The sequence below is a fragment of the Petaurus breviceps genome, unplaced genomic scaffold (genome assembly GCF_028583685.1).
Source record: "Petaurus breviceps papuanus isolate PSGF00001 unplaced genomic scaffold, PetGlider_PUasm1.0 90808, whole genome shotgun sequence".
In the NCBI taxonomy this organism is placed as follows: domain Eukaryota; kingdom Metazoa; phylum Chordata; class Mammalia; order Diprotodontia; family Petauridae; genus Petaurus; species Petaurus breviceps.
This window is the reverse complement of record NW_027187349.1, coordinates 3,169,610-3,190,837: the sequence shown is the minus strand read 5'-3', so window position 1 is coordinate 3,190,837 and position 21,228 is coordinate 3,169,610. Positions and strand designations below refer to the sequence as shown.

General features: G+C 40.1%; 1 protein-coding gene across 3 annotated transcripts in view; it reads right to left on the bottom strand.

The window, feature by feature from the left end:
* WTAP (WT1 associated protein) overlaps positions 1 to 21,228 on the bottom strand; it is an 80,408-nt gene that overhangs the window by 33,793 nt on the left and 25,387 nt on the right. The window contains exon 1 of one of the 3 annotated variants that reach the window (XM_069070355.1): positions 1,523 to 1,545. The exons of 1 other annotated variant lie outside the window; for it this stretch is intronic. The gene's annotated coding sequence lies outside the window, so the exon portion shown is untranslated. Of the gene's footprint in view, positions 1 to 1,118; positions 1,381 to 1,522; positions 1,546 to 21,228 lie in introns of those variants that run through there. One more of the 3 variants, XM_069070354.1, reaches the window with a different exon arrangement.

Here is a 21,228-nt window from a genome sequence, read left to right as displayed (position 1 = left end):
AATCAAAAAGAATATTTTTCTAAAACTTGTTCATATGTTGCCAATAAAAATTTCACCACTCAGAAAATGCTTAATTTATCAGTAAGAAAATAATTAAGTAGCTGGAAGTTTAAGACAGGCAAAAAGAGAATGGGGGTGGGTGGATATCCTATGATTTTCATTTATCCTCTATAGTAGGCAGGTAATTTAAGCACTCTACTTTTGGTCAGTTTAAGAGCAAGATGTAATTCTCAAAACCACAATGCACTATTTAAAATATTTGCTACCCAAGGAGAAAAGTCATATTACATCTTATAACTAATATTACCTGGAAGTTTAATAGACTTTCCTAAGATCAAGTATCAAATTATGGAGTGTCAAAAATTGAAGACACTTTTACACCTTTTTCCTTCCTCCCAACTATTTATACAAAACGAACCTCATTTCAAAACGAGCAGGGAGCTGGCGGAGGCACGGGATTCTGAAGAAGTTTCAAGATGTAAACAAATGAACACTTCTCTAAAGCTACTTTGTTTTCGGTTCCCAGGGATTAAAGCTCATACTAGCTCCAGGTTTGTGAAAACGCCCGGGGTGGGGGGGAGGGGGGGGAAGAGTCCATGAACGCTCCCCAAAAAGCTATTTTTTTTTTTTTTGGTTAGGCTAAATTTAAATTTGGTCTCCCTGGGAAAAATAGACAAACCCAAACGTTGACTTTTTTTGCGCAGTTTTTTTTAAGCCCAGCTGGCCCAGACTTCGGCCGAACGTGGCGGGAGCGGGCTAGGTCTTCCAGCACCGTCCAGTGGGGCAGCGGGGGCTCCGGGAGACCGGCCGCGGCTGCAGCGGCCCCGCTCCCGCGCCTCGGTCCGTTCTCTCGCTTCCCACCGCAGGCACCGAGCGGGGAGGGTGGACGGGGTAAAATGGCCTCGGGCAGCAGCGTCCGCATCCCCGCATCAAAGGAGGGGAAGCAGTTAACGGAGTCGGCGGCCCCATAGGCCCGGGCTCCTCCAACTCCGGGGGGAGCGGCCTGCGGACCGGGAAAGGCCGGAGTGGGGCGAGGGGGGCGTCGGGAGGGACGCGGTCGCTCTGGGCCCAAGGCGGGCGAGGTCTGTTCCGGCGGCGGCCCCGCGCCCCGCACTTACCTCTCCACGCCGAGGCCGCCGCTGCCGCCGCCGGCTTGTCACATAGACCGGCTCGGACGCAGACCCCCTGACGTACGGACAGACGGACGGAGCGGCGGGCGGCCCGGCTCGGGCGACCCCACCACCCCAAGCCGCCTGGGTGCCCTCGGCCCCAGCGACGGCTCCTCCTCCTCCCGCCGCAGAGACGGGCTCTCCCCTTTATTTGCGGGTCTCGCTGCTACAAAATGGCGCTGGAGGAGGAAATGAGGCTCCGTCAGCCCCCCCCCCCTTCCCTTCCTCGTCTTCCCGCTCCTCCCGCCGGACGGCTCCGCCCCCAGCCCCTGTGGCTCCGCCCCGGCTCCGAACAGCGGCGGCCGAGCCCGCCCCCTCCCTCCCCTCGTCTCTTCAGGACTGGGCTCACTCACCCGCAGGACGAGGTTGCCGATAAGTCGCCTTCGCGTCCAGCCGGGGTCGGCGGCGGCTACACGCGGGTGGGCAGCCCGCCCTCGCCACGCCGCTCCCGGCCTGGGGGCGGGAGGAGGAGACGGCGAGCGGCGGCAGCAGCCTTCAACGGGGGCTAGCTTGGGCGGCGGTGGAGGCGGTTTCGTTCCCGCCCCCCCCAGAGCCGGAGCTGAGGAGCCAGGAGCTGCCGCCCAGCCGGCCCAGTGACGGGTGGGGGGGTGGCAGACGTGGAGGGATGGGGTCACGGAGGGAGGCGGGTGGGGAGCGCGGGAGGGGAGAAGGTTGGAGCTCAGCCGCAGAGGATCGGGGGACCGGCGGGGGGGGGGGGGGGCGCGAGGGGGGGTCGGGGTGGCTTTTGCCTACCGGGTCGGGCAGGCCGGCGCTGGGAAGGAACGAACCGGGGTCGCCACCTGCTGCTGCTGCTGGAGGGCGCCCGCCCGGAGGAATCCTCAGAAACTCGGGGATTGGCTGCCTTTCCGAAAGCTCGCGAGGAACCTTTCGTCCAGGGCAGCTACTGGCAGACTTACGCCGTGGTCCGAGCAGCCCTTCGCGGGCTGGAGCCGTGACGGCTCGTGATGTTTTGAGGAACTCTTACGTGACATTGTCGTGAGAGTGGAAGTGCACCCCAGACTGCTTCCCTGCCTGTCTCGGGAGTGTGGAGACGGCGGGAGGGGACGGGCCATTGTTCTTGCGGGGACTCGGCTGCCACTCCTGCTGCCGGGGAGAGGGACGATTGACTGCCCCCTCCCCAGGAGCGACGGGCTTTGTGACTTAATTGTATTCTGTCGTCCCAAATTCGCTGAAATAAAATTCGTTAAGAAGCCGATCAAGTTAGATTCAGCGAAATCCCTTTTCTGTTTTTGTTTTTTCCCCCCGAATAGAACCTAAAAAGGGCTTTAGATAAGACTGCACGTTGGGGTTTTCTGTACTTCGGGTAGGAATGGTCTCTGCACAAAAACTCAGTGAGCTGACCTTAAAGAAGCAAGTCTTCTGAGTTTATTCATTAGGATAAAATTAAAGGTAAGATATGCTTTGTCGAAGGAGATGGCGCAAGTTTCTGCAAATAGATAGAATTGTAAAAATAGATAGTAAATAGATAAAATTAGCTGAAAAGTAGTGAACATCGTGAAAAATATTTCTTTAGCTTTCATGTGCGATTCCAATTTATTAGTTAATACGAAAATGAAATTGCTTTTCTAATAATCCTGGGAAGCTTTGAGGGTACTATCTTAGAAATCTCGAATTCATGGAGTCAGGAAGTTTTAAAACTGAAGGGACTTTCGGTATCATATAAGCCCTTCGAAACCTGCCTTTCCAGCCTCATTCATTGGACTTTACTAACCCACCTTGTGCTCTGTGATCAAACCCAACTGGCCTTCTCTCAGTTCCTCAGGAGTCTGCTTTTGTGCTGGCTGTTCCCCGTGAACGGAATGAACACCATTCTCGGCTCCACTCCAGATGCAGTTCAGATACATCAAACACTTCCCGACCCCCCCCCCCAACTGCTAGTGCTTTCTCTAACGACCTTTTTATTTGTATTCTCTTTATATCTATTCAGTATAGATTTGTATTCTCTTTTTTTTTGTTTGTATTCTTTTTATATCTATTCAGTATACATTTGTTGTCTTTCCATTTAGACTGTAAATCCCTTTTGAGCAAAGCTGGTTTTATTGTATCTGTATCCCAAGGATATTCTTCCAGGAGTATTTGCTGTGTTCAGGAAAGACTAGTACCTCTGTTGTGAGGGCTTACAGAGCTCTTCTCAGGCTGTTCACCCACCTTTGGTGTCTATTTGTCACCCAGCTTTCACCTGTAGCTCCAAGAAGCTTTAGCAAGTGCAGCTGCCACACCCTGGTAAAAAAAGAAATAGTCTTGCCAGACAGGCTAAACCAGGTTGAGAGTAACTGAGATCTTTAGCGGGTTAGGGAGATGTCTATCCCAAGCATGTGAAGACTTCCCCGATGAAATGAGCTGATGAGAACACTTTATTCCAAAGGCACAGATATGGAGGATTTCAAGATGGTCCATTGCATCTAGGACCATGGCCAGTCATCCTGACTTTGGTTTTGTCACTAGACTTTGATGACTGGAAGAGAGATTCTGACGACTTTGTGCAACTTTGCCTAACTGAAATCCAATTCACATGTTAGTCAAGACATCACTGTAATGTCATTGGTGTGCTTCAACAAAAGGAAGGATGAATCACAACAGTATCTGTAAGTGCAGCTAGGTGGTACAGTAGAGTGCCATCTGCCCAAAACCAAAACTAAACAGGGTCACAATACAACTGACACAACTGAATAACAAAATCCCCAAGGCTTAGCCCAGTGCCCATCACATGTGAAGCACTGAATACTTTCTAACCACTTTTCAGTCACATCCAGTTCTTCATGACCCTATTTTAGGATTTTCTTGGCAAAGATACTGGAGTGGTTTGCCAGTTCCTTTTCTAGCTCATTTTACAGATGAGGAAACTGAGGCAAATAAGATTAAGTGACCTGTCCAGGGTCACACAACTAGTCTCTGAGCCAGATTTGAACTCAGGAAGGAGTCTTCCTGATTCCAGGCTTGGTGCTCTAATCCATTTTCCACCTAGCTGCCCTTAAATTACTTTAATGTGTTTTTAAAAGACCCTTTAAGATGTTTTATATTGATCTAGTTAGAATTTTTCATCAAAATTCCTTATGCTCCCATACTTAATTGTTGTTTAATATATACTTTTTCAAATTTTCCTTTGTAAAGGTTTGGTTTTGAGTTCTCTTATCACCTTGGTGAGATTATAGGGAGGTTAGCCTGTCAAAATTTAATTATATCCTCATATAGAGGGTAACAAAGAAGCATTCCTTGGTACCTCCTGAAGGGCAGGTCTTATTGACAAGGACTGTTTCTATTTGTACTTGTTGGCTTGGACTCTTGTTCTGTGGGCCTAGGGAGAAGAGCTTTGTGTTGACAGGAAATCAGTTAACCCCCCCACTGTGAAGGAGCAGATTGTTCAGAATAACCAGCCTTTGAAAGTGAGTTTTCATTGAGGACTTGACCAGAGCTTTCCCTTTGTCTCCCTTTCTTCTGGAGAAACCCTAAGAGTATAACAAGGAAGAGTGTTTAAGATGTTAGTGAATGCCTGGGAGAAGAGCCATTAGGTACATTATGAAATGCATGTGCCCGTGCCTATGTGGCCTGAGAAGAAAAATTTTGGGACACCAGGGGCACGCTTCACCTCAGCCCCAGAAATGTAAGAAGGCTTACACATGTCAAGAAACTGAGTAACAGCTAGAGTTTTGGTAGTGTGTCATCAGAGGATTGTAGCTCTAAAACTAAAAGGGACTTTTATGGAGATATGGAATCAAACCAATTTCATTTTATAGATGAGGAAATTGAACCCTGAGAGGTTTAAGCTATTTGCCAAGGTCACACAGCTGGTGGTCAGGATTGAAACTCAGGTCCTGTGATTTCAAGTTCAGTGCTCTTTCCATTGTGCCATGCACCCTTAAAGAGTTGCTGGAGAGATGTATAATGAAGGTAAACCATGTGCTTGTCCTTGTGGGTCAAGTGAAAAATTACTTGGCAGTATTCAGTTGCTGGCCCCACCTTTGAAGAGGCAAAAACCTTTCAACTACAAGGCAGCCATGCTGAGAGCAATCACTTAACTAAGTGGTGAGAGTCCCTGAGGAATGCTTCTCAAGTAGCAGTCTGGCAGGAGAGGGATTTCTTGGGCAGCGCCTTAAAGGTTGCCTTAAAGATAATCCCAGGTTCAAGAGTTTGGGTATTTAGTCCTCTTTTGAGAGAAGGGCAGTTTTCTCAGATAAAGATTCCAGCATCTATGGACCCAGCCCTAAGAGGAATAGTATAAGGGACTGGAATTAAAATATGGAGGAGCAGGGAATTTGGACATGGTACTCTGTCAACAAGTATTTATTATACACTTACTATATTCCAGGCATTGTGCTAAGTTCTAGGGATACAAAGAAAGGCAATAACTGTCACTGCTTTCAAAGAGCTCACATTCTAATGGGGGAGACATAATGTTAACAGCTATGTACATACAAGTTATAAATAGTGTAGATAGAAGGTACTACATTGAGTCACTTGGATGGTGTCATTCTAATAGGAAGAATTTTGCTTGTCTAACTGCCCTAGGTGGATGGGAATGACAGGATGGTTCTGTAAATCTGAAAGGATTTTGGGACATTGTACAAAATAGGACTCAATGGAGAAGGAAGAGAATTGTTTTGATTGTGAGCACCTTAGAATCTTTTCCCACATTGTTTATGGACTCCTGAGGGTCCTTTGTATTTCCTGTGAGGTTTAAGAAAGGCGCTCCTGTAACTCATATATACATTATTTTCTTGAGTGCTTCTACAGGATCTGAGAACCCTCTTATATGCATCTATGGGAACCTAGACATGAAATTTTCCCATAATAGATTTTACATGAGGGCATACTGAGCCAAGTGATTTGGTGGGAAGCTTTCATGATTATAGAATCACAGAATTTGAAAGTTGGAAGGGGCCCAATGGCCATCTGGTCCAACTCACTTGCCAAAAGAGTCCCCATCGACATATCCAATAAATAGTTGTCCAGTCTGTGCATGAACATCTCCAAGGAGAGAGAACCTACCATCTCTTGTGGCAGCTCATGCTACTCTTGGATAGTTCTAAGGTTAGAAATTTTTTTCATGACATCAATACAATGATGACTCCTGTACCTCATATATATATATATATTATCTTGAGTGCTTCTACATGTGGTTTACATAGATTTTTAACAAAGATTTTGATAGATTCTATCATGCTATTTTTGTAAACAATGTGGAGAACTGTGGGCTACATGGGGCCAAATAGAGCAAGTTTAATCTCCTCCACGTGACAATTCCTGAAATACTTAAAGACAAATATACTCTTTCCTTCCTGAGTCTTAACTAGAGGTTAAAGGAACCAAATACCTTCAGTGGATCCTCTTATATAAGGGCTCAAGGCCTTTCACCATCATACTTATTCTCTGGGCACTCTGATTTCTCAATGCTCTTCTTTAACCAGGGTGCCCAGAATTAAGCACAATATTCCAGGTGAGGTCTGACGGGTAGAGTACAGTGCAGTTTCCTTCCTATTCTTGGAAATTATGGCCCTCTAGAAGAAGAGAAGGTACCTGGCTAAAGGACAAGCAAGAAGTCTAGTGGATGTCCTGAAAGCTGGATGGACAAGGCATTAATATTTATAGAAGTGACCTCAGAAGCAGCTAGTCTACCCTCTATACATGAACAAGAATCTCCACTACAAAAAAACTGGACAAATAGAAGTGCAATGGCTAAAGCACTGAACCTGGGTCAGTAAGACCTGTGTTCAAACCTACCCTCAGCCTCAGACACTTCCTAGCTGTGCAATCCTAAGCAAGTTTTTTTAAACCTCTATCTGCCTCAGTTTCTTCCACTGTAAAATGGAGATAATAACAGCACCTACTTTCCCAAGGTTGTTGTGAGGATCAAATGAGACAACATTGTTAAAACACTTTGCAAACCTTTAAGTGCTATATAAATGTTAGCTATTATTAGTTATCCAGCCTTCTCGAAGATTTCTTATGAGGGAAAATTCACTACCTTCTGTGGCAACCTATTCCAGCTTCGGTTAGTTCTAAGGGGTTGGAACTTTTTTTTTTCTTAAATCAAACCTAAATATGCTTCTTTGCAACTTTTACCCATTGTTCCTACTTCTGCACTCTGGGAGTCAAGCACAATAAGTCTACTATGTCTTCCATATAACAGCCTTTGAAATACATAAAGACAAAAGTCTTTTCTTGGGGCTAAACATCACTGGTTCCTTTAACTGATGTAAGTATGGTCTGATCTTAGAGCCTGTCACCACCTTGATTGCCTTCCGCTAGATACTGTTCAGCATGTCAATGTCCTTTAAATTCTTTTTTTTTTTTGGCTTTTTGGAGGGCAATTGGGGTTAAGTGACTTGCCCACAGTCACACAGCTGTAGTTGTGTCAAGTGTCTGAGGCCGGATTTGAACTCAGGTCCTCCTGACTCCAGGCTGCCCCTGTCCTTTAAATTCTTAAGCAAGAACCTGAAGCCCTTAGGAACACAGGTGGTATTTTCATCCTTGTTACTTATCAAGATCAATGGCTTCAGGTGACAGACAGCTTGGAGAAGTTAAGAACATGGTGTCTGAAGAAAGAATTTGGATTTCTGGGTTGTGGCATATAATATAAGAATGATATGTTCCTGACTAGGGATGTAGTAGATAAGACATAGTAGGTGCTGGTAAGAATGTGGCTTTGCAAACCTAATCAAAACGTTGTTACCCCTAAAAGAAAGTGGAGAGAAAATAGTTTGTGTATCTATCCAGATACTAGAGAAGATACAATGTAGGAAACAGAATAGCAATAGAAATGCCCCAGTATTCAGAGGAGTAAAATTCAAGAAAGAAAGGTAGCAATAAACCCATGGCCTCAGTTATCCTCAGATTCACAAAACAGGAGTAACAGTAAAAAGTGAACTAGAGATAATGACTCAGGGATATAAACTTGTCCCCACTGATATAATAGGATGAGACTCATGACTAGAATATGACTCTGCAAGGGTACACCTTGTTCAAAATGACTAGAATAGGTAAAGGACAGGAGAATGGAATTCTATTTTATATTATCCATTGTTTTCCAATAAAATCAGGGTTGAAACAAGGATGTCCATTGTGATCACTCTTGACATAGTACTAGAAATACTAACTATAGCAATAAGACAAGAAAAAGAAATTGAGAGAATAATCATAAGTAAAGAAGGAACAAAATGATCCCTTTTTGCAGATGATATGATGGTATCCTTAAAGAAACCTAAAGAGTCAACTAAAATTAATTGAAACAATTACTTCAGCAAACTTGCAAGATATAAAATAAATTCACACAAATCATCAGCATTTCTAGATAATACTAATAATACCCAGCAGGAAGAGATAAATTTTACTTAAAATAGTTATTATATTATTATATTATTTATATTTATTATTATATTCATTATTTTTATTATTATATAACACTACAGAATGTGTAAAACATTTGGGAGTCTACCTACTACTAAGATACAAGGAATTATAGAAATACAACTACAAACCACTTTATAGAAATACAGACCTAAATAAATGGACAAATATTACTCATTAATAAGTCAAAACAATAAAAATGACAATAGTACTTAAATGTATTTGTTCAATACCATCCCAGTCAAACCACTAAAAGTTTCTTTGATAAGGGCCTCATTTCCAAAATATATGAAAAACATTTAAATTCATAAGAATAAGAGCCATTACTCAATTTATAAATGTTCTGAGGATATAAGCAAGCAGTTCTCAAGGGAAGAAGACCAGGCTATTTATAGAACAAGGAAAAGTGATACCAAAATTCATGTGGGATCATAAAAGGCCAAGAATATCAATAGAAATGATGAAAAAAGTGGAAACAAAGGAGACCTAGTAGTGCTTTATCTCAAACTACACACAAAGCGGTAATTCTTAAAAACAATTTGGTATTGGTTAAGGAAATTGAGATCAACCACTGGAACAGATTAGCTACACAACATATAGAAGCAAATATATCTAGTGGCCTTGTGTTCAATAAATATAAAGACCCAATTGCTGGGATAAGACTTCACTATTTGATAAAGGCTTCAGGAAAACTGGACAAAAGTATGGAATAAATTAGATCAACACCACATACTTTATACCAATATAAGTTCTAAATGGATATGTGACCTACATATGAAAGGTCATGTCATTAACAAATTAGAGAAACATGGAAAAAAATCCCTCATAAGATCCATGGATAAGAGAAAGGTTCAAAGAGGATCACAGAAGATAAAATGAATAATTCTGATGACATAAAATGAAAAAGTTTTTGTATAAGCAAATCCAAATTAAGATTAAAAGGGAAAGAGACAACAGAGGAAATCATTGCTCTAAATTTCTCTAATGAGTGTCATTTCTAAGATATATGAGGAACATTTAAATTTATCAGAATAAAAACCATTCCTCAACTGATAAATGGTTTGTAGATATAAACAGGCTAGTCTTAAGTGAAGAAACCCAGACTATAGCCATTAGGAAAAAAAAGTTGCTCTAAATCATGACTAAGTAGGGAAATACAAATTAAAGCAATTTTGAGTTTATATCTCATGCCTATCAGTAGCAAAGTTGACAAAAAAAGAAAATTATAAATGTTGGAGGGACTGTAGGAAAATAGCCATATTGATATATTGTTGGTAGAGCTGTACATGGGTACAAGAAGTCTGGAAAGCAATTTGGAATTCTACAGAAAAAGTAATCAAGCAGTGCATGCTCTTTGATCCAGTTATACTACTACCAGGCCCATATCCAAAAGAGATCAAAGAAAGAGGAAAAGTTCCTATGGTATACACAAATATTTATAGCAGCTCTTCTTGTGGTAGCAAAAAAAATGGAAATGAAAGGGATGCCAACTAATTGAGGAATAGCTGAGTAAATTGTGGGATATAAATGTTATAAATACCATTGTGCTGTAAGAAATGAGATGATTTCAAAGACTCATGGAAAGACTTAAACTTTTGCAGAGTGAAGTAAGCAGAACCAGAAGAATAATTTACATCACTATTATAAAAACGAACAATTTTGAAGACTTTTAATAACTGATGAAGAATTAAGTGAGCAGAACCAGGAGAACAATTTATGCAATAAAACAACATTGTAAAGACAATTTTTGAAAGCTGTAAGAACTATGAACAATACAATAACCACCCATGATTTCAGAGGACTAATGATGAAACATGCTACCTACTTCCTGATAAATAATAGATTTAGAGTCAGAATGAGACATAACTATTTTTGCATATAGACAATGAGGGAATTTATTTTCCTTGAATATCCATATTTGTTACAAGGATTGTATTTTTCTTTTTTCTTCGAGGGCTTTGAAATAGGTAGTTTGGGGGGAGATACAGGTGTGGAATACTGCATGTACTTTCAGATAAGGTCATTGTATTGTTAGTTTTGCTTAAATGTTTGACTTGTTACAGGAAAGCATAAAGTAGAGGTGGTCTGGAAATGTTTGTAATATAAAAACAAAACAAGTCAATAAAACTTAAAAAATAAGATAAACTCCTTTGAAGAAATCTAGGGACCAGTGAAAAACTATGTCAGAGATCCTTTAGGTGGAGAACCAGAGAGAGAAATAAAAGCAATATTCTACTCAGACCAACTAAATAGAAATAGGAAAGAGATGAGGAGTTCCAGATACAGATCATTTAGTCCAATGCCATGAAATTATAGATGAGAAAATTAAAGCCAAGAGAGTTTAAGTGACTTGGTCAGATAGGTAATAAGAGGTGAGATTTGAACTTAGTTCTTCTAAGTCCAGATTTATCATTCTTTCCATTGTGCTATTGCCTCAAGCCTATGGCCTAAAATTCTATAGAAAAATTTAGCCAAGGAGATATGGGAAGCTCTGAAAAACAAAATTCCGAAGGTAGAAAAGGAAATAATTCCAATGAGGAAAAAAAGGGGTGATTATCTAAGAAAGACTGATATAGATTCATGGGGACCTAATTGATTAACTCAGATTTTAAGGATACACAAAACATGGAAGCAAAGAATTTTTAGAAGTTATTTGGAAGAAAAGAGGAGGATCAAAGAAGAGAAAGAATGGGCTAAATGGGGTCATGGTAATGGATGATAGAAGACAGAAGAGCTAGATTTTGTTTCTGCTTCCCCTTGTCAAGAAGAAGCACAGAATAAAAGTTGTTAATAAGAAGTTAATGCCCAAGTTAGGTAGGAGATAGAAAAAGAGAATTTAGCTGTCTAATTAACACAATTAAATCATAGGTTTATGCCCAAAAGAATTTATTATAAGGAAATGAAAGTCCTGGTGGATGTGGTTTCTGAGCCACTATTAGCTATCTTTGGAACTATCCAAAGATATCCAAAGAATGGGAGAACCCCACAAGACAGGAGATGGGAAAATGTTCTAGTTTTTTGAAGAGAATGAAATCTACCAACTATAGACCAGTGAGATAAATTTAGTTTGCTGCTAAAATTCCAGGAAGTGATATTAAAGGGATGGCTAATTAATGTCCAGAAGAGAAAGCAGTGATCACAAAGTGTCTTCATGGTTTTAACAAGAACATATTGTGCTGGACTAATCTCATTCCTTTTTTTTTGTTAGGGTTATTAGGACGATAGATCAGGAGACTGTATAGACATAGATTTCATCAAAGTTTTTCAAATAATTTCTAATGGAGAAATGTGGGCTAGAAGACATAGAGTTGAACAGTTTCAGAACTGGTTGAATGGCAGGCCCAAAGAGAACTTATTAGCAACTCAATAGCAACATGCAGGAAAGTCCCTAGTGAAGTGTCCCAAAGATCTGTGCTTGGTTCTTAATTGTTAATAAAAGGTTCATAGATTTGAAGCTGCAAGAAACTTTGGAAGCCATCTAGTCCAACCCCCTAACTTTTTTGTGGATGAAGAAACTAGGGTCTAGAAAGGTTAAGTGACTTTCTCAAAGAGGATCAGACCATGCAAGTCAAATTAATAATTTTATAGATGAGGGAACTGAGACCCAGGGAGGTTAAATGGTTTATTCAAGTCCACCCAGGTTGTGACAGCACGGGGATGTGAACCAAGGACTTCTGATTCTATAGACAACATTTCCACTATACTGCCCTGTTTCCCAACATTTTCATAAATGACTTAAATAATGGTATGCTTAAAAAATGTGCAAATTGTGCAAAAGTACGAAGAATAATTGGATGATAGAATGGAGATTTAAAAAGGTCTTTCTTGATGAGCTAAAATCTTGGACCAAATTTCAAAAGATGAAATGTAAAAGGATAAATGTTAAGTTTTATGATTCAACCTCACAGATACAAAGTCTGGGCAGGCATGGTTAGATAATTGTTCAGTTGTTTCAGGCTTTTCGTGATACCATTTGGGGTTTTCTTTTTTTTTTTTTTTACTTTTTATTTTTTAAATTTATTTTTAGTTTTCAGCATTCATTTCCACAAGATTTTGAGTTACAAATTTTCTCCCCATCTTTCCCCTACCCACTACCCCAAGATAGTGAGCCTACTGAATACCCCTTCTGCCAATCTGTTCTCTCTTATGTCCTCCCCTATTTCCCCTCTAACTTTCTACTAAGGCAAGATAGATTTCTATACCCCAGTGCCTGTATATCTTATTTCATTTGGGGTTTGCTTTTTAAAGATACTAGAATGTTTTGACATTTTCTTCTCCAGCTCATTTTTACATCTGAAGAAACTGAGGTAAACAGGGTTAAGTGACATGCTCAAATGTCTGAGGCCAAATTTGAACTTGGGAAGATCTGTCTTCCTGATTTCAGGCCTGGCACTCTATCTACTTTACCACCTCTTTGCCCCTGGCTAGATAATAGTTTAGTGGTTTTAGTGGACTACAGGTTCAATATGAATTACAAGTGTTATGTAGTGGCCATAAAAGTCAAATGCAACTTTAGGCTAGAATAAGAGAGGAGATACTAGAGAATTGATATTTCTGCTGTATTGTGCCCTGCTCAGACCATATCTGTAATGGTAATTAGATACCATTGAGCTTCTATTTTAAGATCTATCTTGAGATCACAATTTTCAAATGATTTTACAAAATTAAAAAAGATATTCATTAAAATACATGTGTAGGGACATGACATCCTCAGAGAATGCAAGATATTACTCCTGCTTCCAACTTAAGTAGAAGGGCTGGGGCACCTGCTTCTGGAAAAGTATAATGACATACATGGAAGGGCCCAGCTTCCCAATTCACCACAAATATAGGTATTCTGACTGTTTCTGGTCTGCTTACTACATGGAAAGGAGGAATCTTTTTGATTGGCTGATGAGCTGTAACTAAAAATGCATTCAAAAGACATTAATCACCCAGGGCATTTACTCTCTCCTTCCAAGCTGTGTTTGATTGAGGAATCAAGTACTGCTGTAAGCAGTGTCTAAGGGGGAGCACTAGAGATATCAATGACTTCATGAGCTTTGAATGGTTGGAATAGTGATCATTAGAAGTCCAGGAATATGAGTCCCTACTGGTATTTTCTGGAGGCTGAGTAAGGGTGAGGCTACAGCAGGGCCCCTGAAGAACAAATTACTTGACCTAGCCCAGCAATTAACTGAGAAGCTGACTCATCCAGTTAATGAAAGATCTCCTCCCGAAAACTCCTTAGTAGTACCTCCCTAGGATTCTGAAGGAGAGAAGTAAGAGTTTTACCTTGACTCTTCTATCTGTTTTAAGTATCATCCCTTCTCAAGGAAAATTGCCTTGATGTTTTAGAACCAGAGGGCAAAATAGATGTTAAAAGAATCCACCTATCACTTCCAGAAAAAGATCCCCAAAAGAAAACTCCTAGGAATATTATAGCCAGGTTCCAGAGTTCCCAGATCAAGGAGAAAATATTACAAGCAGCCAGGAAGAAACAATTTGAATATTGTGGAAACACAATCAGGATAACTCAGCATCTGGCAGCTTCCACACCAAGGGATCAAAGGTTTGAAATACGATATTCTAGAGGTCAAAGGAGCTGGGATTAGAACCAAGAATCACCTACCCAGCAAAACTGAGTATCATGTTTCAGGGGAAAATATGGTCATTCAGTGGAATAGAGGACTTTCAAGCATTCTTGATGAAAAAAGCGGAGTTGAATAGAAAATTTGACATTCAGATACAAGAAGCAAGAGAAGCATGAGAAGGTAAACAGGGAAAAGAAATCATAAGGAACTTATCAGAGTTGAACTACTTATATTCCTACATGGAAAAATGATAATTGTAACTTATGAAACTTTTCTCAGTATGAGAATAGTTGAAGGGAACAGAAATGTGTGTATATATGTATGTATATATGGGAGGGTATATGGGCATATGAATACATATGTGAGTGTGTGTATATATGTGTACAGGTATACACAGAGGGCACAGGACCAATTGAATAGGAAGGGATGATACTTAAAAGGTAAAATTGAGAGGTGAGAGAGGAATATAATGAGAGGAGATGGGGAGAGACAGAATGGGATAAATTATCTCATATAGAAGAGGCAAGGTAAAACTCTTACAATGGAGGGAAAGAACAGGAAGGCAAAAGGGAATGAGTCAACCTTATTCTCACTGAATTTGATTTAGGGAGGGAATGACATACACACTAAATACAGTATCTCACACTACAGGAGAGTAGAGGAGAGGGGGAATAATGGAAGGGAGGGTAGGCTGGGGGGGAGGGAAGTTGTTTAAAAATATATACATATTATTATTTATTATTATTATTATTATTATTGTTATTTTACATGTAACTGGGAAATAAGATATACAGGCACTGGGGCATTGAGATCCACCTTGCCCTACTGGAAAGTTGGAGGGGGGAAGGGGGAAGATATGGGAGAGAGCAGATTGGGGGATTGGGTATTCAGTGGGATCGCTGTTTTGGGTGATGGGTAGGGAAAAATGGGGAGAAAAATTGTAACTCAAAATCTTGTGGAAATGAATGATATAAACTAAAAAAAAGGGGAGAAAAATAAAGTCTCCTAGTCTCACTGGTCTGTCTCTTAAGTTCCTCATTCACACCAAACTTCTCCTTCCTTAAATACATTATTTTTCTTCTCTGGTCAAGAATTTGCAGTGACTATAGCTCTTTGTGGCCTGTACCATTAATCTCACTAAGAGCTTCTTCCTAACCTTTGGGGCCTTCCACAACCTGTCCTCACTGTACTCATCTAGCTCCTACTTCCCAAGATTCCCCAATGCACATTTTCTATTCCTCACAGGTTAGCCTCCTCACTGTTACATGAACATCTGCCACTTCCTGTCAATATATCTTTGCTCAGGCTATTTCCCCTTCTTTTCTATGAAGAAAGAGTCTCCGAGTGGTTTAGTACCTCTTTCTATTCTCCACTGAATATTTTCTTCTTTTATTTTACAGAAGCAGAAAGAAGACAGTCCTACACCTACATCTCAATTGAATCACAGTATTTAAGAGGTGGTCTAAGCCCCATCTAGTTAAAGCTTCTCTTTTCATAGACGATAAAATGGAGATCATCAGGTTAAGTGACTTGTGCAAAGACACACAGATATTATTTCATAACCCATGGGAAATTCTAGAATTTCACTTCTAATGAGAACAATGCAATCAATCTTCCTCTAATGAAGAGGAACATTTCTCTCCCAACAGGACTATTTAGCTGCTTGTTACTCTTCTAGCTTCTGCTTTATTTAAATAATATTAGTAAGTGTTTAATGTGAAGGTATTTGTAGATCCTATATTTGACTGCATGCCACCATGGGGGAGGAGGGGGCAGGAGGAGAGGGAAGGGGAGAAAATTTGAAACTCAAGGGATTGTGGAACTGAATGTTGTAAACTAAAAGCAAATAAACAAATAATATTAATAGGGGTGGTTAGGTGGCACAGTGAATAGAGCACCTGACCTGGAGTCAGGAGGACCTGAGTTTAAATCTAACATTGGACACTTAACACTTACTAGCCGTGTGACCTTGGGCAAGTCACTTAACTACAATTGCCCTGCCTTCCCCCTCCAAAAAGCAAAAAATATTAATAATCATTAATAATAACACTATATCAAGCTTTAGACCTCTGCTAGTTCCATTAATAATATCTCTTAACACAAAAGTAGATGCAAATTGCTTTAGTAAAAATGTTCTTTGAAACCGACTTCTAAGAGAGATTGTATCCTTGTCCTGGGACATTTAAACTGCAAATTTAAGATTTTTACAGAAACAATATGGAAATAGTGCTACCTTGACCACCAAAATATAGCATGACCAGGGGTGAGCTAAATCTACAAAACAGGACTGGGAAATGCTTTGATGCTAAGATGTCTCTAGAGCAGAGTTGTCTAACATACCAAAGATTCCACCTGCAGTCCACAGCACTCCATAGTGTGGCCCAAACCAGATTAAAATGTAATTGGGAAATATTTACCAAATTAAGCAAAAAGACAAGAGAACAACGATAACAGTAATATGTGGTTTCCAAGTCAGTATGTGCCACAGGGATCCTTATGTATAGTTTAGTGGGAGCAGTTTCTATTTTTTTGATGCCACTGGGGAGATCAGAAGCAGGCTCTTGCTATTCCTTCCCTAAATTGAAAACTGCAAACAATGTGGGTTACTTTATAACTTGTTGAGCAGACATCTGTTTGTTTTTCTGGTAGTCCAGTATTAGTAGTAACAATGAGCCGCCTTTTATGCAATAATAATAACAGGTCACATTTACAAAGTATTTGTCCAGCTTATAAAGTGTTTTCTGCAAAGTAAACATAATTTAGTGCATCTATGATTATTCTTGTTTTGTAGATAAGGAAACTGGGACTAAGACATATTAAAAGACTTTCCCAGAAGTGGCAAAGACTTAAATTCATTTCTGACTCCTAATGGCAATTCTATCATGTCCACATCTGGGCCTCTGGCCTTCTCTGCTTATGTTTGTCTATTGTCCTTTTGAAGTCCAGCAACTGCTGAATGATGGGCAGGTAGGCAACTCCAGTGGGCCTGAAGTCAGGAAGATTCATCTTCCTGAGTTCAAATATAGTCTCAGACACGTACTAGCTGTGTGAACTTGGGCAAGTCACTTAGTCCTGTTTGCCTCAGTTTCCTCATCTGTAAAATGAACTAGAGAAGGAAATGGCAAGTCCCTCCAGTATCTTTGTCAAGAAAACCCCAAATAGGGGGGTGGCTAGGTGGCACTTTGAATAGAGCACCGGCTCTGGAGTCAGGAGGACCTGAGTTCAAATCCAGTCTCAGACACTTAACACACACACACACACACAAAACTTAGCCATGTGGCCTTGGGCAAAAGTCACTTAACTCCAATTGCCCTACCTTACCCCCTCAGAAAAAAAGGGAAAACCCCAAATAGGGTCACAAAGAGTCAGACATGACTGAAAAATGACTCAACAACAACTGCTTAAATGATTACTCCATTCAAGTGAAAGGAGAAAGGTAGAAAGCCACTTCTTCTCTGTTATTGGGCTTTCTTGACTTTGTATAGAAAATTGAGCTCAGTGTTTAATTTGTTTCTCTTGATAATATCAAGATAAAAGGTAGACCTGCATGGGCAGTAGCAGAACAAGTCTGATAGAAAATAGGATTCTCTTTGACTTATTGGACAATTATGATAATTATGTGAATTGCATCTACCAAATAATTTATTTTCATTGACTCCTGCTATGGTGTGTAAATCTATTTTTTTTAAAAGATTAAGGCACCACAGTTAAAGGTATTCCTCTCTAGGATATTGACTAACAATATTTCTCATTTTAAGTCTATTCAGGCTTACTTAAAAATAAATATAAAGGCACCACTCATCCATTTGTTTCACATTGACTTATTGAACACTTATTATGGGTGAGTCACTATATACTAGAGTGTCAGAGATGAATGGATCATGGTAGCTACCTTGAAGAAACTTATAATTTATTTAATGAGATGATAAATATCCAAATATTTACAATACAATACTCTTAAGTGCCACAAGAGTGAATCAAAGTACTGTAGATGTCCAGAGCAAGGAGAACTATGTCCAAGATGATCAAGGAAGAATTTATGAATAAGGCAATATTTGAATTGTGACTTGAAGAATGGATAAGATTTTGGCAGGAAGGATGAGGAAGGCATGGTGGGTAGAGAAAATTGAATGAGCTAAGGCACAGAAGTAGGAAAAATTTTTATGTGTGTGACTCATGGCCAATTGACAAAACTCTGGACTCACAGAGATTGGGTTTGTTTTGTGGAGCTTCTCATATAATCTTTGGTTCATGTTCCCACAGAACATTTTTTCTGGAGGTTAGAATTTGACTGACAGGGTATTTGTCTCATTTGCTAGCAGTCAATCTGCAATATGGGCATAAACATATTTATTACAAAAACTTTAGGACAAAAATGAGTCTAACCCAGGGATGATACATTAAAAAAAAAAAACGGTTCTCTGGTGTGTGGGGGAAGGGCACACTTTAAAATTTAAACTGCATTATTAATGTTTTCTCCATCACTTTTAAAAGTCTAGTGACTATTGATTAGAGAAATGCAAATCAAAACAACTCCAAGGTACCACATCTCACTGTTCAGATTGGCTAAGATGACAAAACAGGAAAATGACAAATGCTGGAGAGGATGTGGAAAACTTGGAACACTAATGCATTGTTGGTGTAGTTGTGAACTGATTCAACCATTCTGTACAGCAATCTGGAACAATGCCCAAAGGGCTATAAATAGGTGCAACCCTTTGACCCAGCAATACCACTTCTAGGGTTGTATCCCAAAGAGATCATAGAAGTGGGAAGAAGCCCTGTATGTACAAAAATATGTATAGCGGCTTTTTGTGGTGGCAAAGAATTGGAAATAAAGGGGATGCCCACCAACTGGGGAATGGCTGAACAAGTTGTGGTATATGAATGTAATGGAATACTATAAGAAATGAGGAGCAGATGGACTTCATAATAACCTGGACAGACTTATATAAACTGATGTTGAGTGAGAAGAGCAGAAACAGGAGAAATCTGTACACAATCACAGACATAACATATGTGTGACAACTAACTTTGATAGACTGGGCTCCTCAGCAATGCAAGGTTATAAAACAACTCCAAAGGACTCATGATGGAAAGAGATGTTCACATCCAGAGAAAGAACTACAGAGTGTAAATGCAGACTGAAGCAAACTACCTGCTCTCTTTCTTTTTCTTGTTTTCTTTTATTTCCTCTTTTCCATTGTTCATTCCATCAGTTATAATCCTTCTTTACAACCTGACTAATGTTTAATGTGAAGGTATTTGTAGATCCTATATTTGATTGCAAGCCGCCGGGGGTGGTGGGAGGGGGAGAGGAGAGGGAGGAAGAGAAAATTTGAAACTCAAGGGATTGTGGAACTGAATGTTGCAAACTAAAAGTAAATAAATTAAAAAAAAAATCTAAAGTGACAATCAACAGAATAAATCAAGCCCTGTTTTGTAGTATTTGCCAATTTCCAAGGTATAAATACTCATACTGAAATTTTAACAATTGACTCCCAGAGCTGAAACTGGCTCCATCACAGGACACCTCTGGAATTTAGACTTTTTTTGGACTCTAGTCCAAAAGCAAGGAACAAACTTACAACAACAGCAAAATCCCAGCAATGTGAGTGGCATTGGAGCTTTTTCCTCATGTCTAGTCAACTTTGGTCACCATACTGCTCATTGGTACATCCTAGTCAGGTCACCATAGCTCCTACAGATCCTGCCTTAGCTCAGAAAACCTCTGGCACTTCTGTTTGCTGCCATAGCCACAGCTCTCATTACAGACCAGGCTTTGCAGACCCTGATTTGGTCTAGGAACTCTTTGCCTGGAGACAGACAATCACTACCTATATCTACCATTCTTCCAGAGATTTCATTCCCCCTTCCTCGTGTTTTTTGTTTTTTTCTCCTTTTCCCTGACACTTCTGCTTGATGAATTCATCTATATGTCTTTGGTCCACAGCTCTTGAGAAAGTATAGGCTTTGCCTATTGTCATCATATCCATTTCATATTTGGAAAATGGCTAGTTGTATAAGATAAAACTTGACAGGTAATTTTGCATTGTGGAGGTATTTGACTACCTGGCTAAAAGTCTGATTTATTTGATAAGCAATGGAATATTATTATAGGTTTCTCAGCAAGGGAGAAAAAGTATCAATGGGAGATTTGAGGAAGAGTAATTTGGAAGTCACTTGCACAATGAATTGGAAGAGATGCTCTATATTTGTTGTATTCCCCTCCTCCTCAATTCCTTGCTGTCTGATTTTTGATGCCACCATTTCACTGAAACTTTTCTCTGAGGATATCAACCATCATTCACCTGCGAAGTCAATCAATAAATTAGCATTTATTAAACACCAGCCATGTGCCAAATACTCTGGAGATGCCAGAGATACAGATGCAGAAATGAAACAATCCCAGCTCTCGAGGCCCTTACTTTCTACTATGGGATACAATTTATATACAAAAATTAGTAAATACAAACTATATAAAAAAAACATTGTAAAAGTTTTTGGAGGGCAGGGGAACACACTAGCTGTTGTTTATATAAGGGCTTATATTCCTTGCAAACAGGATTCTTGATTTCTCATAAAGTCATTAGCTTCCATTGATTCCATTCTAATTTTTAAGGAATCATTTTCTTCAGTGAACTTTTGGACCTTCTTTTCCATTTGGCCAGTTTAGCTTTTAAAGACATTCTTCTCCTCATTGGCTTTTTGGACCCCTTTTATCATTTGGCCTGATCTGTTTTGTTTTGTTTTTAAATTTTATTTTAGACTCGAAGGCCAGAACATAAATTCAGAACAGAGAAAAGAAACCAAAACATATAATAAACTTAAATATTGGAACTTAAATACAAAGTAAGAAGGGAAAAAAGCATGTCAGTGTGTAGCAGAACATAAGAGACAATTCAAAGCATGTAATAATTGGACAGGACAATGTGAGTTCCAAGCACTTCTTGTCCCATGGAAAATCAGGAACTGCCTTGAGGCCTCTTGGTTCCAAGGCCACTCTGTGCTCATGGGAGATAGGGATGTGCTGAGGGCCACAGTCCAGTTGCCAGCTCACAAGGATTTCTCCCATAAGACTGCTCGCTTGATGAGCAGCAGCTGATGTGCCTGGTTTGGCT